Source organism: Indicator indicator, chromosome 20 (genome assembly GCF_027791375.1).
Source record: "Indicator indicator isolate 239-I01 chromosome 20, UM_Iind_1.1, whole genome shotgun sequence".
Classification (NCBI taxonomy): Eukaryota; Metazoa; Chordata; class Aves; order Piciformes; family Indicatoridae; genus Indicator; species Indicator indicator.
In genome coordinates this window covers 5,954,178-5,970,594 of record NC_072029.1, presented here as the reverse complement: position 1 = coordinate 5,970,594, position 16,417 = coordinate 5,954,178, and positions in this window count along the sequence as shown.

Genomic DNA, 16,417 nt, shown 5'->3' with positions numbered 1-16,417 from the left:
GTAATTCTTGCTTTGGTGGTGACAAAGAGGTGCAGGAAGTAAGCCAGGCATTTGTTAACAACCCAGCCTCGGCTGCCTTCCTGCTGGGAGTACTGTGAGTTAAATGTCAGCTCTGGGGCACCTCTCTGAGATGATCTCTGGAGCTCCATCAAAGCGAGGTTCTCCTCCAACACAGGTGGGCTGACAGTTTATAGAGTAAGTGTTTGGGCATGTGGAGGTGCTTGGGGAGGTAATATGCCAGCTGACACAGTCCTGGCAGCCAGCTCTGACTCATGAGCTGCTGCTTTGATCTGGCCTTTTCATTGCACTCACGAGAGCTGCTCCACTTCTCTCAAACATGTTGATAAATTTTGTCTTTGCCCTGTATTTGCGTAACTTGTGTAATCACCATGAAGTGACTCGAGAGTTCTCTCTAAGTGTTCCATAATCCGTGCTTGGGAGTTGTGTCATCTTGATTAGGTGTGATCATGTAGGGTCTTGTGCTTAAGGTTTTGTTTCTGTTCCTTGGCTGAAAGAGGATTTCACTGAGGGCAGAAGCATGGATACCAGCAGCGCTGCCTTCTGCCTGTGCTGTCAGGGTAAACATCACATTTTCAGGTGGAATCTTCTAAAATTAACCTTCAGCAGACAAGCTTTCAGTGGGATATCAATTACAAGTCACTATGAATGAAATAGGTGTCAGTCACGTACTGTAGGCAACCACAGATTAGAGACATGACCGAATAGGCAGCACTCAGTTGTTCATTTGCTCTTGGCTGAGAATAAGACTGAGCTACAGTCTTCATGGCAGCACACAAAAGACATGCAGCAGGGTCAGGTAATACATGTATGCATTGTAAAAATTATGTTCCTGTTTGTCTTTCAGTTGTTGATTACAAAAATACTAATGGGCAAGGAATTTGTGAGGAAATTGGGTTGTGTAGTGTGCAAGCTGTGTGCAGTTTGGATGCAAATGTAGTAGCAAACTGTAAGACTGAATACAGACCCTTTTTTAGTTACAAAGTGATGCAGGGCCAAAGTCAGAGCAAGAAGAAGAGACCCTTATAAAAGGGAGAGAGATAATTCATAACAGAGTGTGGAAAACTGAGGCTTAGCCTTGATAGCCAGCAAAAGATGGACCACACACAAGGATCAAAGACAGAAAGACCGAGCTACCTTCACTCAGAATCTATGGAACACATATCAGCAGTACCTTTATCTACTCATGGAAACACATCCTGCTACTTCGTTCTGCTCTGCTTTACCTCCTAAACCATGAGTTTGGGTTCAAAGGTGCTGCAGTCACTCCCAAAAGCCTGTAAGTTGCTGGCTGTCCATTTGGTTTTTCGGAACTGTGGTCTGACAGGTTGTTTCAGCAAGCATGAGACGCCGGGGGACCGCCTGGCCAAGGTCACTGCTCCCATGTCTGAAGAAGGACATGAGGCCATGAACTGTGCAGCTGTCAGAGGTAAAAGCATGCCTTGCCTCCCCAGTCAACTCTTCTAGTCTTACTCTGGTCTCACATGAATGTGAAGACATGAAATCGCATCCATTTATCACCAAAAGCAGGAAAGAAAAAGCCCTTGCTGAAGGGAGCAATTGGGTGACACATTTTGGCATCTAATAAGACCTAAAAAAAGAGTTACTCGTGCATGTGACCTGAGTGTTACCCAAAACCCAGCCTCATAGGAGTATTTTGTTTTAATAAGAATTTGCTGATGGAATCATGCAGTTCTTTGATGCTGTTCTGATTCTTTGCAAAGCCTGTGCACAGCCAGTCCTCATCCCTGCACACAGCAGAAGCGTGACATCAAGGATCTTCTTTCTGGAGCTCCACGTCCTTATCTAGCCCTTTCTCTTCCCTGTGAAAGGGGAATTCCCATAACAAAAGTCACTTTTGCACAGTCACAGAGCTTGCCATGCAGTTCATTTTCCTACTGCATATGTTTGACATCTGCAAGAAATATTGTTGTACACAGTTTGGAAACACAGCCCACCACTCAAGCCATGCAGAAAATCTGGAGGAGATGGCTGAAGCTCAAGACATCTGAACAGAACTTTTTACTCTTAGAGAGGTATGTGGGGTTTCAACTAGAATGATCCTGATTAGCTCAAGAAGGAAGAGAAGGAAGGAAGGAAGGAAGGAAGGAAGGAAGGAAGGAAGGAAGGAAGGAAGGAAGGAAGGAAGGAAGGAAGGAAGGAAGGAAGGAAGGAAGGAAGGAAGGAAGGAAGGAAGGAAGGAAGGAAGGAAGGAAGGAAGGAAGGAAAGAAGGAAGGAAGGAAGGAAAGAAGGAAGGAAGGAAGAAAGGAAGGAAAAGAAAAAAGAAAGAAAGAGAAAGAAAGAAAGAAAAGGAAAGAAAGAAAGAAGGAAAAAAGAAAAAAGACAGAAAAAAGAAGGAAAGAGAAAGGAAAGAAAAAAAGAAAGAAAAAGGAAAGAAAGATTTCTGACTTAAGCACTTAGTGGTGGGTTCATTGTCTTACAGAGTAGAAGCAGTGGGGCTGAGCAGCAAATGTCTCAGAAATGCAACTGCATTTCTCAAGTGTTTGAAGTCTGGGAAAAATCCTATGATTTCATCCAGTGCTCTGGTACCTTAGGAACTAGAGGAAAACATCAACTCTAATCCTTAATTTTAACTTTCCTGTCCTCTAGCTTAAAGAAAACAAACCATCCTCTTCTTTGTTTTCTAATATGTGTACTGAGCTTTTATTGAGGCAAACAGTTCTCTATTTGTAAATTTTATTCCTTTTTGGAAAAATAACAGCCTTCCCAATTTTTTTTAATTTTTAAAATTAAAGTCAATAGAAAACAATGTAAAAAAATAGAGGGGCAATATAAAACCAGACCTAACTACCACACAGCTCTGCAGACATCAAATCCTTGAGCAGGAGTCTCTGTGCTTGCCTCAGAGCAGATTACAGCTGTGGTATTAAAGGCCAGTTCCCAAGGGTCTTTCCTCCCACATAAATTAACTGGAAAGCAGTTGAGGAGGTGGGGGGAGGACAGAGGTGGGCACTGGCAGTGTTGGGAGTTCTGATCTGCTTCTGTCCAGATGGAGTAGTTAAGCAGCTGCCTGAGGATTTAAATTTAAGGGCATACTCTGTAAGGTACCAGATCCTCTCAATACTTCTTTATCTCAGTATTTTGTGAAGGAACTGAGGATCTGGAAGAACAACACCTGCCTAGGGAGGTGTTAGAGTCACCATCCCTGGAGGTGTTCAAAAAGCGTGTGAGCATGGCACTTTGGGACATGGTTTAATGGCTGAGGTGGTCTTAGTTTGAAGGTTGAACTCGATCTTAGAGGTCTCTTCCAACTGAAACAATTCTATGATTCTATGACATATGTGCTCCTGCAGTGGGCTGGGCTCTCCAGCACCTCTAAAATCATGTTACATCTTTGAGTTAATTTTTAAAGCAAGTTCTAATTATTTGTCATGTTTTGGATAGAGCAGAAAGTAGAGGTGCTGTTATAAAACCTCTGGAAAGAGTAAGCAAGTGAAGATGAGACTGAGGTGTTCCAGGCTTTCCCAGCCTCCCAAGAAGACCTTTCAGACTGCAGCAGGATGCACAGTGCTGTCCACTGGCATGGGTCCACTCTTTGTGTCCCAGCCAGACAGCTTGAGTTAGGATTTGGCTCAAATGGGACAAAACTATTATTTGAATTCAGTTGAGAAATATGGAGGCACAAACCACATTTTAAGGCTTTCTCATTAATAAAAGGTTAGGACAGAAAATTCAGTGTAGGTGTTAGCATTGAATCTGGGCAGGGTTTGAAAGTGGATCTTCAGCACATGTGTGCTTATAGCAACCTTCATCCTTTGATGAGCATCCTCCAGCCCCCCAGAGCTTCCTTGGGAGCAAGTGTGCAGCATCTCCTAGTGCTAATGTTATAGCACAGGTTAAACTTGCTGCTCCTGAGGGCAGGTGTCTGCCTGAGACTACAGCTGCTGGCAGAGCATCATTCTCAGAGAAGTCTGATGTCACATGCAATCAGACTGAGATTCAGGGGTTTTAGAGATTTATTCCTCCACCAAAAGAAATCCGAGGACAGCCAAAGTCATTTGCAAGCATGAGCTGAATGTGGCAAATAGTTCCAGATTAAAAAACCAAACCAAAACAAACAAACAAACAAACAAAACCCACAAACCCCAAACCATTAAAATCAAAATAGATCTGCTTGGCATTCCTCAAACCATTTCCTAAAGCTTTTTCGGGCGAGGTCCATAGACACTCCTCAGTGCAGCTCATATAACTGAAGAAGAGGAGGTCTATTGCAAGGTGACAAACTGCTTGCAAGCTGAAGTCCATGTCTAGGACAGCCCTCTGAAATGGGAGAGCAGGCTGAATTTCTCATCTGGTCAAGTGGGGATAAGGACTGGAGGGCAGCTCTTCTTCCTGTTGGAGACAGAAGAAAGGACAAAGGAAAATAATACATTTTATTAGACTTAGTTTTCATTGATTATAAAATAGCTTTGGGGTGGCTCAGGACTTTTTCCAGAGCCAGGCAGAAATTATTTATGTCTCTCTGCTTAGAGCAGCATTTCTGCACAGGTCCCCTGGCTGAGCCCAGCTCAGGCACAGCCTCTGTAAGTTACAATCTGTCCCTGGGTGCCATGGACCTGAGCATGGATGAAGGAATTACGGTATGGGCTTGGTTTTGATTTGGAATTATGGTAAACATTTATCTACTAATGCAAATCAGATTTGGGCTATGAAGATTGATTTTCATGTAATTTGACCTTGTCTAATAAGTCTTCTTGACCAGATGAATTACAGGGTCTTTGCACTGATTTATTTTTGCTTATGCATAAAGTACTGTGTGCTTGTTCATTTATTATACTTAACACATCACACTCAGGAAGATTATGTTATGTGAAAATTAGATTTCAGACATTCCTAGTTTAACACAGACCTCTCCTCAGCTCTTTGACTTCCTATAGCCCTGTCCTCCAACATGAGGAAGAAATTCTTTACAGTGAGGGTGGTGAGACACTGGGACAGGTTGTCCGGGGGAGGTTGTGAATGCCCTCTCCCTGGAGGTGTTCAAGGCCAGGTTGGATGAGGCCTTGAGCAACCTGGACTAGTGGAAGGTGTTCCTGCCCATGGCAGGGGGTTGGAACTGGATGATCTTTAAGGTCCCTTCCAATCCAAACTATTCTATGAATCTATGAAAATCCATAGAAAACAAATGACTGTGTTTTCTGAAGTAGGCAGGATAAATAATAATCCCAGAACCGTCCCTGCTCTGTGCATTCTCATGCTCTGATGGGAGAAAAAAGACTAAGCAATACAAAGAAGTTACTTTAAGCATTTTACCCTTCCCCATGTCCACAGATACTGATGTGACTTCATTATAATTATACCATTGTTGTGTCAGTACAGAGAAAAATTGCCATTTTTTTTATTACCTTATCCTTATTCTGTATTCCTTAACATATGTTGGTTTCTATTACTGTCTACATGAACTTCATCCCAAATCCAGGGATTCTTGTAAGGCTGGAGCCAAAGTTGCTGGCATTAAGGGAAAGGCTCCCTTCCATTTTAACAGCCTGTGTGTCAGGCTTCTGATGCCAACAGTGTCTTCAGTTCTTGAATGTATTTTAAACCATAACTAAATATGAAGAGAATTGTGTGAAGGAAAGATAATTATGATTATTACTCTTTCACAGATAATTATCTTACATTTCAGTTGAAATTATCTCATGTTGCCACTTTCTTTTGATTGCTACTGTTTTTTCCCCCCATCTTTGGTTAGGTTGAAATGTTAAAAATATCATATATTCATTTAATTAACTGCCCCTTTAGAACATTTATGATGGCAGTAAATTTGGTTCAACACTGACTTCTTCAGCATCTCCCTAGATACCTCTTTGCATCTATTTCAACAAATTGCAGCCTATTTATCATTATTAATTGTTTACAGTTCTTCAATCCCTCCGTGATTTATGTCAAATTATTTAATAGAGACCCCTCATTTTTAAAAATATGAAGCTGAATTATGGCATTTAGCCAATTAACCAAGTAAATAGGGAGTGTGGTTATTCTGCTCATTGAAAAAAAAATAGTTATGTTTTGGGAACTGTGTGTTTGGACAGTAGAAACAGCCTGAATAAAACTCAGAATTCAGCTAGTCTTATGTGTGTATCTCTGTCTCTGTCTCTGTCTCTGTCTACCTCTACCTCTGTCTCTCTCTCTCTATCTCCATCTCCATCTCTGTATCTATATCTACATCATCTCCTTACAAGGATATATATAAATGGATTTATCCTTCCAAGCAAGCAACAAGAAAAAAATAGTTGTATATGTCTAGACACACACAAATATATACCTGGAATCACATTAACTTTTCCTTTCCTTTCCTTTCCTTTCCTTTCCTTTCCTTTCCTTTCCTTTCCTTTCCTTTCCTTTCCTTTCCTTTCCTTTCCTTTCCTTTCCTTTCCTTTCCTTTCCTTTCCTTTCCTTTCCTTTCCTTTCCTTTCCTTTCCTTTCCTTTCCTTTCCTTTCCTTTCCTTTCCTTCCTTTCCTTTCCTTTCCTTTCCTTTCCTTTCCTTTCCTTTCCTTTCCTTTCCTTTCCTTTCCTTTCCTTTCCTTCCCTTTCCTTCCCTTTCCTTTCCTTTCCTTTCCTTTCCTTCCCTTCCCTTCCCTTCCCTTCCCTTCCCTTCCCTTCCCTTCCCTTCCCTTCCCTTCCCTTCCCTTCCCTTCCCTTCCCTTCCCTTCCCTTCCCTTCCCTTCCCTTCCCTTCCCTTTCCTGTTATATTAGATTTAAAATATTTTGGGATTCTCCACCTCTAGGGCCATGTTTGTAAGGCCAAGATTCTGCAAAAGATTTAAGCACGTTGCAGGATGGAATTGCACTTGCCTCAGTAGAATTAATGTGCCTGAAAAGATGCAGTTTAAATCTTTTGAAGTGAGTTTAAGCAGCAGAACTTGAAAGCAAATCAATTCTAAAATAACTTTGGGCAATGCAAGTGTGATCATTTAAGTGCTGGATACCCGTTACTAGTGACAGAAGCAAGCATTGAGCCCTATAGGGAAGCTGTATCTATTACCTCTCACTTTTAGCCCTTCAACTATTCATCCTCTGAGACTGAATAGTGTACCTCAGAAGTATATAATTGTAGCAGAAAAATATACACAGAAAAAAAATACTTTCCTAGAAGGCTGATGGAAGTTAAGTATCAGGTGTTTGAAACTGCCCAGGTGTTTAGAAAGTTAGAATTTGCTGAAGGGAAAAGGATTTGTAGCCAGAGAGCAGGTAAGGTATTAAAAATGCATGGAAAAACCCCAAAAAAGCCCACAGGATGCATGGTGGAACCATGTGATAAAAATCAATTTCACAGTGATTCATGCAGCTCTGCAGCTGAGTGTTGATAACTCTTGATTCACCTGAGAGTCAGAGAATATTTAGTATTTGTTTTCAAAGCCCCAACTCTTAAATTCACATGATTACAGCAAGAATTCCAACTTTAATTAACTAGAAGTCAGTCCCTGCCTGCAGAACAATGCTAGCAACCATGTTCATGTATGCTCTAAAGACTTGGAAATCAAAAGACAAATAAAAGCAACCTGTAAATTTTTGTTCACATTGACTTTTATTGTTGTTAGATTGTAAATAAGCTTTATTTGTTTCATCTGGAGACTGCTTTATTCAGAATGAGTAACAATCTGCAATACTGAGCTAAAGAGGGGAGCACAGTGAAATGAGTCAACCTGCAATGCATTTGATTTCATTCAACACAGGACTGCAGAGTGACAAACTCTATCTTGGTAAACCAAAGCAGTAGCAATAAAGGTTAATCAGGTAAGAGCAAAAAATGTGATCTACCTTAATGCCAGAGAAAAGATCCATCCAACTGCTCTGTTTCCAGCTAATAAAATATGATTGACATGCACCACCAGCTGTAGGAACTCAAGAAATGCTAGATCAACAGGCAAATTGTCTTCCTTTCCTCTGTTATTTTTTCATCATATCTTTTGCAGTGACTTTATCAAAAAAACAAGAAGGGGGGTCCCAAGAATTGCCACAAATGTACTCCTTTGAAACTGTGAGGCATCCTTTCAGCATCACTCCGATCAGCTCTGGGGATCGTGCAGGTGTGTCACACAGATGGAGATCCTGACAACATTGCTGAGGGTGCAGAATCGGGCACCTCAAAATTCAGAAGGGCCACAACTGAGGTTTTGTGTAACTCCAGTCTTTATGGGCTTGGCCCTGAGTTTGGACTAGCATGGCTAGTAAATCACAGAATCACAGAATGCCAGGGGCTGGAAGGGACCTCCAAAGCTCATCCAGTCCAAGCCCCCTGCCAGAGCAGGAGCACCTAGAGCAGGTCACACAGGAACTCATCCGGGCAGGTCTTGAATATCTCCACAGAGGGAGACTCCACAACCCCCCTGGGCAGCCTGTTCCAGTGTTCTGTCACCCTTACAGGGAAAAAATTCTTCCTCATGTTTCCATGGAACTTTCTATGCCTCAACTTCTACTGCTGTCCCTTGTCCTGTCACTGGGCATCACTGAGCACTTGTTTGTGGCAAGAAAACAAAACACCATGGGGGTTTAGTGGAACTGCTCCTGCTGCCACGGGGAATGCATAAGGAAAAAAAGTGAAGTCTAGTTCTGAAGTTCTGTGCTTTCACTAGTATTTATGATTCTTTAGCACCTCAGGATCTTTCTCCGGATTTCCAGAGCAGTTCATGAGACTGTCTCTCTACAATCCTGTTGAGCTTTTTCCAACAAGCTGATAAGGGCTCATTTGCTTTCAGCAGAAGTTTTACCAAGCATCTATTCACATCGTAATGGATTATTGACATAACATAGCAGACTGTTAGGGAGTATTCCACTATGTGTAATTAGAGAGTATTTAATCTGCATAATAAAAATCCATATGAACCCTTGTTGTCATTCACACACAAAAGCTGCTCATCTCAGTGGAGCATCTAGCTTGCCCCATAGATTCATGGATGGAAATCAGCATTTGGAAAAACAAACAAAAAAAGAAACCTTATGTAAATTCAAGATTGCCAAGAAGGTGTTGTAGGTCAGCAGTCAATATGTGGGCAATCTGATCTTCCCCCCAGAAAAAAAACAAAACAAAACAAGGTAAAAAAGAAAAGAAAAAGGCACATGGATTTGAATGTTAGCTTCCAACGTTCATCTTTGCATCACAGTCTAGATGAGTGGTCTGTGTAGTGGGTGGGAACTAGCTGACAGGCTGCTCCTTTTCCAACTGGCAGAGTCCCCCAGGGATCAATATTGGGCCCAACGCTGTTTAGTATCTTCCTAAGTGATCTGGATGATGGGATCAAGTATACCTGGTGAGGTTTGATGATGACACCAAACTAAATGGGGAAGTGGATCCTTTGGAGGGAGAGCCATCCTGCAGGAAGACTTGGATAGGCTGGAAGAGTGGACTAGCATGAACCTTATGAAGTTCAACAGGGACAAGCTGAAGGTCTTGCACCTGGGCAAACACAATGCAGGAATGCAGCAGAGACTGGAATCTACCTGGCTGGAGGGCAGTTCTGTGGAAAGAGACCTGGGAGTCCTGGTGGACAGCAGTTTCAGTGTGAGTGAGCAGTGTGCTGCCATGGCAAGGAAAGCCAACAGGATGCTGGGCTGCATCAACAAAGGCATCACCAGAAGAGATAAAGAAATCATTATCCCACCCTGGAGTCCTGTATTCAGTTTTGGTCCCTGCTGTACAAAAAAGACATGGACAGGTTGGAGAGGGTGTAGAGAAGAGCCATAAAGATGATCCAAGGACTGGGAAGCTGCCATGTGGGGAAAGACTGAGAGCATTTGATTTGTTCAGCCTTGAGAAAAGAAGGTGTAGGGGAGGCCTTATCACCATGCTTCAGTATTTAAAGGGTGGCTATGAAGAAGATGGAGACTCCCCTTTTAGAAGGAGTCACATGGAAAAGAGAGGCAATGGGGACAAGATACTGCTGGGGACATTCCCATTGGACAAAAGAGGGGAAATTTTCACAGCAAGGACAACCAGCCTGGAATAATCTCCCAGGAAAGTGCTGTAGTACCCAACACTGGACACTTTTAAGATTCTGATAGACAAGGTGCTGTCCTGTGCTAGCCAGTGCTTTTGACAAGGAAGGCTGAACCAGATGATCCTTGAGGTCCCTTCCAACCTGGTATTCTACGATTCATCTTGGGTCATATTTTTACAGCCAGTAGATAAATCTTTACTTTCCCATTCCTGGTGGCTTTGGTAGAATGCCAAAGCAGTATACAAGGAGCTTGCTCAGGGCCCTCCTGAGCAAGGCTGGGGAGGAAGGGTGAGGCAGGGTTCTCTGCACTGTGGGGCCTTGTGGTTTTTTTTAACAGTCCATCCTCCCACACCTGCATAATGGGCAAAGGGTCATGCTCACAGCTGTACATCATTTAAGGCCCACTAAGGTATGTGAAGCAGAGTTTAACTGGGAATGTGGGTGGTTCATAGAGCATCATTAGGAGCTCTGTAATGGGAGAATTTTAGGATTTTAAAAAAAAAAAAGCGAGGGAATAGAAGTTGTGACTGATAGTGCTGAATGGGAAACCGGTAAGCAGGAAAAATATTTTATCCCTGTAGCTTGCTAGGGCTTCCTTCATGAAAGCTTTTACTAGATCACAATTTTCAAAGAAAGCAGTGCTAGCAGGAAGAATGAGTTAAAAATATTTATTAATATGTTTGTTTATATATTTCTTTAATTTTTACTTGCTTTATGGAACGTTTTCATTATTTTTATTTTGCCAAGGACCCTCCTTGGGTTCAAAATCAGCCAAAGCTGAAAGGATATTAACTTTGTAAAGAAAGGTTCTGTTCAGCTGCTGCCACTGCTTGTTACGTCGTGGTGAAAATCCATCTGTAAGTAGCCTGAAAACAGACAAATGAAATGAAAAAAACCCACCCCGGAGGTAAAACCTCAGCTATAATTTTCACATCAGCCTTTTATGGTTCAGAATACAATACAGCCATTTTGTGGTATCATAAAGAGTTGTTAGTTGTTCTTCTGGTGATTTAAAGCCCTAAAATTGTCAGCATAGTGTAGAATATTATTGCGCACAAAAGAAAAGTGCACTGCATAGATTCCATAGAACCTTTTCATTTGGGCATCAAAATAATCAACTCAATTACTTGAGAATAGGCTTGTGTAGGGAGTATAGGGGGCTTGTCGTGGCATTAAGGCACTGGGGGGTGTGTGGTGAATTATTCAGAAGTGTGGTTCACAAAGAACTGGGAAAATTGTGCTGACACAAGAAGGTCCAGCAGTATTCAGGTGAGCCAGTCCTACAAAGCAACTTTTTAAGCACCCAGTACAGAACTCTTAGCTTTGTGTCTAGAAATTACTGTCAAATGAATGGGTAGCAACTTATTCTGGAATTGGTCCTAATTCTGGTACTTAACTTTTGAGTATTTGTCATCACAACCTTAATGATTTATCTTAAATACAACTTCTGGCATAATGTGAATTTAGATGGCCAGGCTCACAAACTGCAGGCTCCTCCAGGTCACAAGTGCATTCTTTTGTGGTTCTCAGCCAAGGAGGTAGGACTTGGGGGGGTTGTATTTTAATTTTAACCAAAGAATGTTGTTTTAGTATATGTATAAAACACTTGGGGCTATCTCAGAAGAGTCTCAAGATGTGCTATCAACCCAGATATTACACAGAGCTTTCAAGAAGCAGGATCCTGAATGCCCAAGTTTAAAAAAATAAAAGGCAAATGTGATAAGAAATATGTTGAAAGCCATTCCAAATCCCTTCATCAGAGGGAGAGAGATAAAAATAATAACACTTGGTAGCTGAAAAATACAATCTGTGGAAATCTTAATGAAGCCTAATGAGTCATGTGAGCTGTATTGTTAAATTTACTATCCCCATTTTACAGCTAAGAACAAAGAAATATGAAAGTGAGCATGAACATTTTCATCTTTTGGGTGTATTAAATTTTGCAACTTAATCCATATTCTTATGTGCTGGTGAAAGAGAGGAGAATTGAGTTCTTGTGGCAAGTGAAAATTAAAGTAGCACATAAAGGTGGGACAAATGTGCAGGACAGACAGAAAGACCCCCATTCTGTCAGGCAGCTAATGATTAGTGGCCCTAACAGGGGTTGTTTGAAGGCAGGATGCTGACCACTTTCAAAGGCTCAGCCACCTGTCTGCCTTCCCCCCTGCAAGAAGAATGTGTGTTTCAACAGTTCTCAGGCAGTGTCAGCTTTTGAGAAAGAGTCTGCTGACTCCTGAGATGTGGTTTGGTCAGATGTAGGTCTACAAAGGTTGGATCTTCACCTTTAGCTGAGACCACATCTTCCAAGACCTCCTGGTTTGGAAGAGCATGAGACTCTCCAGAACAGCCATGACTCTCACATTGTTGAGATCCACAATGGTCCTCAGTTCCTCCCTTCCAGATGCAATCTAGAGTGTTTAGACATAGTTACACCAACAGCATGAGTGACATTCAGCTACATATCTCAAAGAAAAAGAGTTGCAGATAAACAACCTTTCCTGTGGTACTTCTCTAGTCCGTTATCTGTTTCATTATGTTCCGCTTTTCCTTTCTATTTTTGTTTCCTGGATTTGTGTTTTCCTTCAGTTTTTGCTTCATCATCTAGTATCTAACATTTCCAGTCCTCAAACAGATACAATGCTTCATTTCTGAAATGGCTACAAATGTTAACTGTCCTGAATTTTGTTGTGCCTTGGCTTGCAGTTCACATTTACAACTCCAGTGAGATGAGCTTTTCTTGTTTGTATTCCACACAAGTGGATATTAATTTCCAGCCTTGCTGTAAGTTCAAATACAGTATTACTTGTGTGTGGTATCCACCTGTGGGCAGTCTTTTCAAGCTCAAAGTGATAATCCAGTCTTTGCACGTAGCAGTCTCTTGCAAATTTTTTGCTATGATTTATACTTCCTAGCTCTTCGTTGCTTCTTTTCAGCTATTGTCTGCAGACTTCTGCAGAATTGGTCTACTTCTTACAAAGGTTGCTTTGTAGGTCTACATTTTGTCTCTTTCTGCATTTTGTGGACTTTATAGAGTCTTCAGTTTGGTTTTGCAATTGCATCTCTTCACGAACTTACAATTTAACTCCTATAAAGCATCACACACTTTTTGATTTCTCATAGAAAACTGGTACCTCTTTAGTATTGCCTTCCTGTAACTGATGAATCCTCTTCATTTCATAGTGTCATAGAATCATAGAATTGTTAGGGTTGGAAAGGACCCTAAGGATCATCTAGTTCTAAACCCCCTGCCATGGGCAAGGACACCTCACACTTGATCAGGTTGCTCAGAGCTACATCCAGCCTGGCCTTAAAAGCCTCCAGGGATGAGGCTTCCACCACCTCCCTGGGCAACCTCTGCCAGTGTCTCACCACCCTTGTGGTGAAGAATTTCTTCCTAACATTCAACCTAAATCTACCCATTTCTATTTTCACTCCATTCCCCCCAGTCTTCTCATTACCTGACACCCTAAAAAGTCCTCCCCAGCTTTCTTGTAGCCCCCTTCAGATACTGGAAGGCCACAATAAGGTCTCCTCAGAGCCTTCTCTTTTCCAGACTGAACAGCCCCAACTCTCTCAGTCTCTTTCTTTAGTGCTGTGTAACAGCTGTCTTGTTCCTTCTCACCTGCACATAGGCTACTCATCTAACCTGGTACACTGGACTGGGAGTATTTTGTAGGCTACTTTTTCATCTTCTCAGGAACAGAACAAATTCTTGCCCTGCTTTACTTCCATTTTCTAGGGTATTTCTGAAGAGTTAGAGACATGGTGTCCTGGTTTCTCTGAGATATCCTTTACTCGCTATCTTTTCTTCTACTTGTGTATCTATTCTGTTGCTGGTACTATCTTGTCTTCTGAGCTGGCAGTGAAACAACTCCAGATCAGGATTTAAAAGTACAATAAATCATTATTACAGCTCAAGAAAAACTAATGGTGGGGAAAGATCCACGTGTTCTGCTCCATCAGGTGGGCAAGGCTGAAAGGAGCAAGAACTACTTCAAACTGGAATCCTTCTTTAAGTGCCTTTTACCATGAGTGTTATTTAATGTTCGTAGGTGTTACGTATGTAAAACTGTCTCTGAAGTTAAACGAGGAAGGAATGAAATGGTATATTTATGCATCACATTTAAAAGCCCAAGGTTAAAAATTGCCTTGTAATGCTTTACAACTTAGAAGTCCTTGCACTCAGTTAAGTTATTCAATGTTGTTTTTTATGGAGGTATTCCAGAAAACTGCTTTCAGTTCTGGAATGACTGATCTTCTTCTGATTGAGTGAAACCTGGCAAAGCTTCTGGTCTACAACGAGCACAAAGACTACAGGTACAATACTTTGTTATTAAGGAAAAAAGATTGAATTAAATATCATGTTTCTAAAACCCTTGTGGCTGAGAAACCACCATTTTGTTTGATTCATCATTCAGAAAAAAAAAAGACAAAATGTAGCCAGAAAACAATAAGATGCAACATGCCCATTCTTCAGCTGCAAAAGTTGCTTTCAGGAAAGAAATCTTTATGCTGCTTCTCACACTGTCTAAGGAATGTTTTGGTGGCTTGCTGGCAAAAACGCATGCAAACAGGATGAGAGACAATAGTTTGTGAAGGATTTCCACTTGGGAAATAAATAGTTTGTGAAGGCTTTCCACTTGGGAAATACTGCTTTACAGTAACTGTAGTATAATCTGTTATAAGTCCCAATATAACACAGGAAAAAAAAAAAAAGAAAACAACAAAAGAAAGCAACAATGGTAAGTGCCTCCCTGGGTGTTTCATGGTAATTACAGCTCTCTCGCTGAGAGGACTGATGGCTAAAGGCAATTTAGACATTTAAACTGACCAGTTTATTTATCTCCTTTTAAGTCAAGATCACTCTATTAACAGGCACAAATGTTGATGGTGTACCCAAGATATTCTGGAGTGAGGTGTGGTTTCAGGAGACAGCCTGGGTAAAAGAGTAACAAAATTGAACTTACGATGAGGCATTGGAATAGGTTTCCCAGGGAGGAACCTTAGGAATAACCTTATGGTCAGGCATTGGAACAGGCTGCCCAAGGAGGCAGTGGAGTCACCATCCCTGGAGGTGTTCAAGAAATGTGTGAACATGGCACTTGGGGACATGGTTTAATGGCCATGGTGGTCTCAGATTGATGGTTGGACTCAATGATCTCAGAAGTCTTTTCCAACTAAAACAATTCTACGATTCTATATAACCAAAGTGTATTTAAATGATAGCCAGGAGAGTATTGTGACCATCACTTCCAGTTTACCTTGAGAAGAGGAGGCTCTGGGGAGACCTAATAGCAGCCTTCTAGTACCTGAAGGGAGCCTACAAGAAGGATGGAGAGAGACTATTTCCAAAGGCCTGTGGGGATAGGATGAGGGGCAACGGCTTCAAACTAGAGAAGAGCAGATTTAGATTGGATGTTAGGAACAGGTTCTTTACTGTGAGGGTGGTGGAACACTGGAACAGGTTGCCCAGAGAGGTGGTGGAAGCCCCATCCCTGAAGATATTCAAGGTGAGGCTTGACAGGGCTCTGGGCAGCCTGATCTAGTTGAGGATGTCCCTGCTGACTGCAGGGGGGGTTGGACTGGATGACCTTTGGAGGTCCCTTCCAACCCAGGCCGTTCTATGATTCTCTGACTGCCACTGCTATTTTCTACTGTTCTTAATATGGAGGAGAAGGTGTGTCTAGTTGCCCTATACATAGTATTGCAAAATGTTTGCTGAATGTTCTTTTCCACAAGGCAAATATATTTTTAAAAATATAATTTAACAGATTCTTATCTTCAGCAGTGAGCCATGGAGTGAAATTTTAGAAAGCAGACTACAACAGTATTTAACATTTCCTATAAGGACACAGAGAAATTCCAGCTCAGGAGGGACCCATTGCTGCACCCATGCCTCTTCCCAGAGCAGTTTTGGTTTCAATATTCCTGTACTCTAAATTAAAGACCATAGAGGGGATGGGATTTAGCACAGATGGGAAGTGCTGTAGTTATGGAAGTGTCACCATTTTGCTGAATTCTGCACCTTTGCTCAGTGGGAACAGGAAAAGCAGTGTGAAGAGTGGGGTCAGAGTCTGCTACTGGGCCTGGATATGGGGCACAGCTGGGGCAGGTTATCTTGGTTTGAATTGCAGAAAGGCCTAGGTCGTGATTTTAATCCTTCTGGGAAACCAGACAACAGTCACACAGGTTCCCAAGGGATAAGGGAAAATCATTCCAAATCAAAACAGGGACCAAAAAGGCACAGTTAATCTTTTAAGTGGAAAACCTCATTATTATTATTATTAACCCCCTGTGCATTCTTCAACCTAAAACTTCAGCAAGGTACTAGGGCAGGATTGCTCTACACTAGCTACAGCATCTGGAGCATTCCTCACCTCTGTCAGCTGGCTAGAGAGCAGCTGGTCACAGAGACATCTCCTGCTCCACTGACCTGCT